This window comes from Lolium perenne, chromosome 6 (assembly GCF_019359855.2).
Source record: "Lolium perenne isolate Kyuss_39 chromosome 6, Kyuss_2.0, whole genome shotgun sequence".
NCBI lineage: Eukaryota > Viridiplantae > Streptophyta > Magnoliopsida > Poales > Poaceae > Lolium > Lolium perenne.
Genome location: NC_067249.2, coordinates 114,678,593 through 114,684,592, shown reverse-complemented (window position 1 = coordinate 114,684,592; position 6,000 = coordinate 114,678,593). Strand labels below are relative to the sequence as shown.

Genomic DNA, 6,000 nt, shown 5'->3' with positions numbered 1-6,000 from the left:
ATCAGGTGGAGTTGATGCCGGCGATAGGCGGTGGTTACGGGGAAAGATTCGAATCCTTGCGTGTGCGCCATTGCTGGTTCTCCTTAGGGTTTGAGAGGTTGTATCGGGAGTGAGACGGCAGGGACGACGACGTTGGGAACGGCAAGGCGTAGCGGTTTCCTTCGTGTGCGCCATAGCTCGTCCTCGTTTGGGTTTGGAAGGTTCTGTCCATCGGGAGGGAGACGGCAGGGAGGACGACGTTGGGGCGGCAAGGCGTAGCGCACGGCGATGAGGAGTCTGGGCAAGGTCGGACGTGGAGGCGGGAGGCAGATCCGGCGACGAGGAGTCTGGGGCAAGGTCGGACGTGGAGCGGGAAGCGGATCCTGCGACGAGGAGGCTGTGCAAGGTCGGACGTGGAGGCGGGAGGTGGATCCGGCGACGAGGAGGCTGGGCAAGGATCGCACGCGGGTTGTTCCTGCTGCTAGAGGCGGCGTTAGGGTTTGGCGGATCATTGTTCGTTCGTGGTAGGTAATTGATTGTACAAAGTAATTGCATGTTCATGATTTGGTAGATGTTAGGGTTTGGGTTTGGAGCTCCTTTTTTGAGATGTACTTATTTTGGTTGTTACTTTGAACAGGCGATGGACGTTTCAGATTTGAGTGCAAGTTCAATGGAGTACGAAAGCGGAAATACAGATGAAGAGGAATTCAATATTTCGTCTGCCAACTATAATGCACCTCGTGAAGATGAACAAAGTTGGGGAGACGATGATGTCGACGAAAGTGTGAGTGAAACGGAAGTACTAGTTTTATTTAGTAGTTCCATGTAAGTTGTTAAATACTGATTGTGCTTATTTTTGCTAATAGATGGATGCAGATGGTGTTGATGTAGAAGATGATAATGTAGAGCAAGAAGAAGATGTTGACACTGATAATGTGAGTTTTGTAGTAATAATTGTGTGATTGCATAAAAATATGGAATGTGTGATAATGTGAATTGATGTTGACATGTTTTAAAATGAATTAGATTCAGAGTGATGTTGTGGAGGAGGCAACTGATGACGAGAGATTGGACTGTGGTTTTGTTGATGAGGTATGCATTTAAATATTATTAGGTGATATGTATGTTTAATTTATATTTAATAAGTCAACAATGCATTTTATATAGTCGTGACATGGCCGTTAATATTTCTTGTTTGGTCAGGTCTTAGTTGGCGATAATTCTTCTTACGACTATTACAGTGATTCAGACTTGGAGACTATAGAAGAACCTGTTAGAAGAAGACATGTAAGATTTATGAATTCATTCGTTGTATGACTCGCGGCCATGGCGTTAAAAAAATTGTTTTAAATGTTATCCAATTGTGCATGCAGGTGAAATCAGTTGGTAAGAAAAAGAATGGATCAGAGGATGAAGATGAGAATGATACAGAAGATAAGAGGAAGTTTTACTGGGAAGTAATGGAGAAGACCTTTGTGTCTGAGGCAGCTGCTTATACTTTTTATAATGGATATGCTCGACAAGAGGGATTCAGTGTAAGAAAGTTCAAGTTCAAAGAGACTAAGGGTGCTAACAAAATAGTTCGCAGAAGGCGGTTTGTGTGTTCTCGGGAAGGAAAACGTAACAGCAAGTTTCTGACTATGGACAACCGCACTCGTAGGTTGAGACCTTTGTCACGTTGCAATTGTAAAGCGGAGTTGGATGTGAAGCTTGATAGAGGTTCGGGGGTTTGGCGAGTTGCAAAATTTGTTTACAAGCACGATCATAAGTGTGCAGAACCGAGCGAGAGCCCATTTTTATGGTCACATAGGAGGATAAAAGATTTCGAGAAAGCGGAGATATTAGCATTGGCAGCAAATGGGTTAGGAAGCATGTGATCATGGATACCTTCCTCAAAGAAGTATGGTCGGTACACCACTGTTGGGTTTACGAGGAAGGACTTGTACAACATGTGCTGCAGGGAGAAGAGAAAGTTACTTGCAGGTGGTGATGCTAGCTCAGCCATTGCCATGATGGAGAACCGGAGGAAGAAGTTTGCTGATTTTTTTTTTGAGTACGACGTTGATAGTAAAGGTCGTTTGAAAAGCTTGTTCTGGTGTGATGCTCAGTCCCGGCAGGATTACAATGATTATGGAGACGTACTTGTGTTTGATAGTACATATAAGATGAACCGATATGGTATGCCATTTGTTCCGTTTGTTGGAATTAACAATCACCGGAGGACGACAGTTTTTGTGTGTGCCATCTTATCAGATGAGAAGGAAAGCACGTATGTATGGTTACTGAAGACTTTTTTGAAAGCTATGTTGCAGCAGAAACCCAAGTCAATAATCACCGATGCCGATAGTGCGATGATTAGAGCTGTTCGAAGTGTGTTTCCGGAGCAGTCGCACCGTATTTGTTCATGGCACATTGAAAAGAACATGGCTCGGCACCTAAGTTTCAAGTCGTTGAGTGAGTTTCGGGCTCTGTTGTATTACACGACCACACCGGATATATTCGAGGAAAGATGGCACGCTTTTATCCAGAAATGGCAGACGGAGAAAACACAGACGTGGCTGAAAAGAATGTACAAGAAGAGGAGATTATGGGCAGCGGCGTACCTATCTGAGGGGTTCTGGCTTGGTATGAAAAGCAATCAGCGAAGTGAAAGTCTTAACTCATGTCTTCACCTACACCTAGACTACGGTATGACACTAGTGGATTTGATTTTGCACTACGAGAATGCTATAGTGCGCATTAGAGAGACGGAGGCAAAAGATGACTGCATCAGTTCACAGACATCACTCGTACCAGAACCAATTTGAGGAGAATTGAGAGAGCTGCTGCAAAGGTATTCACTCCGGCAAACTTTTATATACCGCAGACAAGAGATATACAAAATAGAAGGCATTGAGGTTATAGATCAGTATAAGGGAACAGAAGGTGAGATGCAGTTTGTTGTTGCTTGGAAAAAGAGAAAGCATGCAAAGTTTTATGTTGACTATAAACCGGCCAACTCGGATAAATTAGTAGAGTGCAGCTGTCGAAGGATGATCCGGAGGGGACTTCCTTGCAAGCATATTCTGCATGTACTTGATGTGCTGGATTTGGATGAAATACCGGGTTGTTTAGTTCTTCTGCGATTCTCTAAACAAGCTAGGGGTGGCTTGCAATGAGGCGCACGAGCGATCTACATGATTGGGGTTTTCCGTAGCGGAGGAGCGACAAAGATTTACGGAGTTGAATGTGTTACAAGCTGAAGCATTGCAAGTTGCATACAAAGATCCACTGTTGTTCGAGCGGACCAAGGCATTTTATGCTGACATTATTTCAAACAAGATGGAGTATGATAATGTACCCAACCGTCTCACAAACTCGGTGAATACTAATGTAAATGAATTGGGTGACCCTGCTCAAGTTGCTGCTCGAGGTGCGCCTAAGAAACGAAAGCGTAGAGATGATGGACAAGGACCCGTGACAATGAATGGAAGGCCATTATCGTATGACGAGCGGGGTAGGGGGATTCGATGTACCAGATGCAAAAAGGCTGGACACACCAAACGTAGCTTGAAGTGTGACCTGAATCCTAGGTGAGAGTATAAATTTTTCCTGGCGATCAATTATTTATGAATCCTTTTAAACTTTAGTTATTTACTTTATCATCTGTTTTGTTAATTGCAGGCATGTTGCGCATATTATAGGAGGTCAGGATGATGAATGACTTATTTTGAAGGACGAACTTGGCACGACATTATGAAGCTTGAGTTGGCATGCCGATATGTTTTATGTAGTCATTGGCTATATGAAGCTGTAGTCATTGCTCATTATGTGTTGTATTACGTCACTATACCCTCGGGTTTAATTACGTCATAACAGTTTTCAACATCATGCGACAGGAGATTCGAACTTCACGTGATAACAGATTTGAACTTCATGTCATATCATATATGAACTTCCTGTGAAAACACATCTGTACTTCGTCTGCTAACATGTATGAACTTCATGTGATAACAATGAAGTATTCCGTGTGGTAACATATATGAAGTGCAAGCTAGCAACATGAATCAAGTCGTAAGTACCTGAGGCTGGCTAAATACAAATAAATTAACGACTCAGTTACATAGACAAACATGCATGATTTCGTGGAGATACATGACTATGGGGATCGTTCATTTGTGTTGCATGTGATGACGACTATCTATACCGCATGTGCTGAGGAAATTACAAAAACCCACCACAATTGCGGCTATGGTTTAAAAAAAGCACCGCCTTTCATATTTTTGACAGAAAACCAACAGTTTGATCTAACAGCGTGACAGATACCCACCACTTCGCGAAATGAGCTCGGTTAAGCGGGTTAAGCATCAAACTGACAGGTGGGGTCCATAATCAAGCTGACGTGGCAACGGAGACAGGTCAAAATGACCCGGCCAGGCCCGTGCGTTGGGGTCATTCTGTTCTTTTCTCCCCTTCTCCCGTCCGCCACCGTCGCACGTCCGCCGCCGCAGGAACGCCGCCCCTGCCATGCCGTCGTGGAACGACGATGAGAGCAGCAGCCAAGACAGTCTGCTCTCTGAGTTCGCACATGGGGCCGATCTGAGCCCAACGTCTCGGGTACGTGTTGAGCTAGGGTTAGGGTTTGGTAAAATTTGGGAATTAGTTGATTTACTCTGTTCTATTCGAATTGGTTGCATTTTATCTTGTGATTTAGGTCCCAGAGAGCATGTATGACCCGGATTACGCCGGTGTTCATGTTGGGCCGGAGCGCTGCCACCATCACTTGCCGTGCCACAAGTATGTGGCATTCGAGGGGACGAACACGGGCCGGAGGTTCTTGGGATGTGGATGCAAGGTACGAACATCTCTTCAATATCTTGTGCATTTAGAAATCCTTGTGCATTTAGAAAATGTTGTGACAGTTCTAGTGCATTTAGAAAATGTAGCAAAAGAAAACCTTGTGTCATATTTAGCACCATATTTTTGAGCTACATTGGTTTATGAAAACTTGTACTAAATTTTGGAATAAAAATACTTTTCAGGAAAATATTTGTGAGACGGTATTTTGGGTGGATCAGGAGTGGCCACAATCTCTGAAACATGCATTGCTCCAGTTGTGGCATTCATTTGAGGAGGAAAAGGAAACCAGAATCTCTGGTAATGTAGAGTATGCTACTGCCAATTACCAGCTAGTGCTTGAGAAGAGGGAGTTGGAAAAGAAAAACCTTGAACTGCATAAACAACTTGGTAACCTGAGTAGTGAGCAAGAAGCAATGGTTCCGAAATCTGCTGCTGAACTTGAGAAGGTTATGAAGGAGAAGGCAGAGCTGCAGATTGCCACTCTAAAGGAGGAGAAGAAGAAGCTGGAGTATTACGTTGCAGATCTCTTCAATATTAGAGATAGAAACCTGAAGAAGATGAAGGCCATACAAGAGATTTGTGCAAGTTGGGAGTGAAGCATGCCACTATGTTGATGTAATAAATGTAGTAGATGTTCTATGTCTGATATTTGTGTAACTGAACCAAGTACTATGTATGTTCTATCACTGTGTGGAGAGATGTACTGTGTGGACCAAGTACTAAGTGTTGTTCATATAAGTGCTGTTGAAATTTTGGTAACATACTTTTTTTCTATCACACTACTAGCTTAATATATAGATCAATCACACTAGTAGATCAATCACACTAGTAGCTTAATATGTAGATGAATACTTAAAATCACACAATCACAGTACTTGCCAACCGTATTTAAATGTCATACATATAGATTCACAGAAGCCGAGATTGACACAAGCTGGGAAACCTTCTACGGGACTAAAACCCAACCTATGATCACTGCAGCTTTATCTACTTAGTAAATCTCTTGGAGATCCGGACAACCTTCGTTTTCACCGTCTCTAATAGATTTGAAGTTGCTAGAACTATCTGTGCGTTAATGAGGTTCCTTGATCCGTTTATCATCTCCTGCAAACAATAGGCATCGGTTATTCATTTTATGTACCATGGAACAAAGGTGTTTGGTCACCATGTAGAATATCAGTA

At 43.2% G+C, this 6,000-nt stretch overlaps 1 long non-coding RNA gene across 1 annotated transcript; it reads left to right on the top strand.

Annotated features, from left to right (window-relative positions):
- The first annotated feature begins 493 nt into the window (after positions 1 to 493).
- LOC127326087 (uncharacterized) lies at positions 494 to 1,073 on the top strand. Its single transcript, XR_011746469.1, has 3 exons — positions 494 to 763; positions 846 to 914; positions 1,006 to 1,073. It is a non-coding gene; the product is annotated as an uncharacterized lncRNA (long non-coding RNA).
- Positions 1,074 to 6,000: the final 4,927 nt, after the last annotated feature.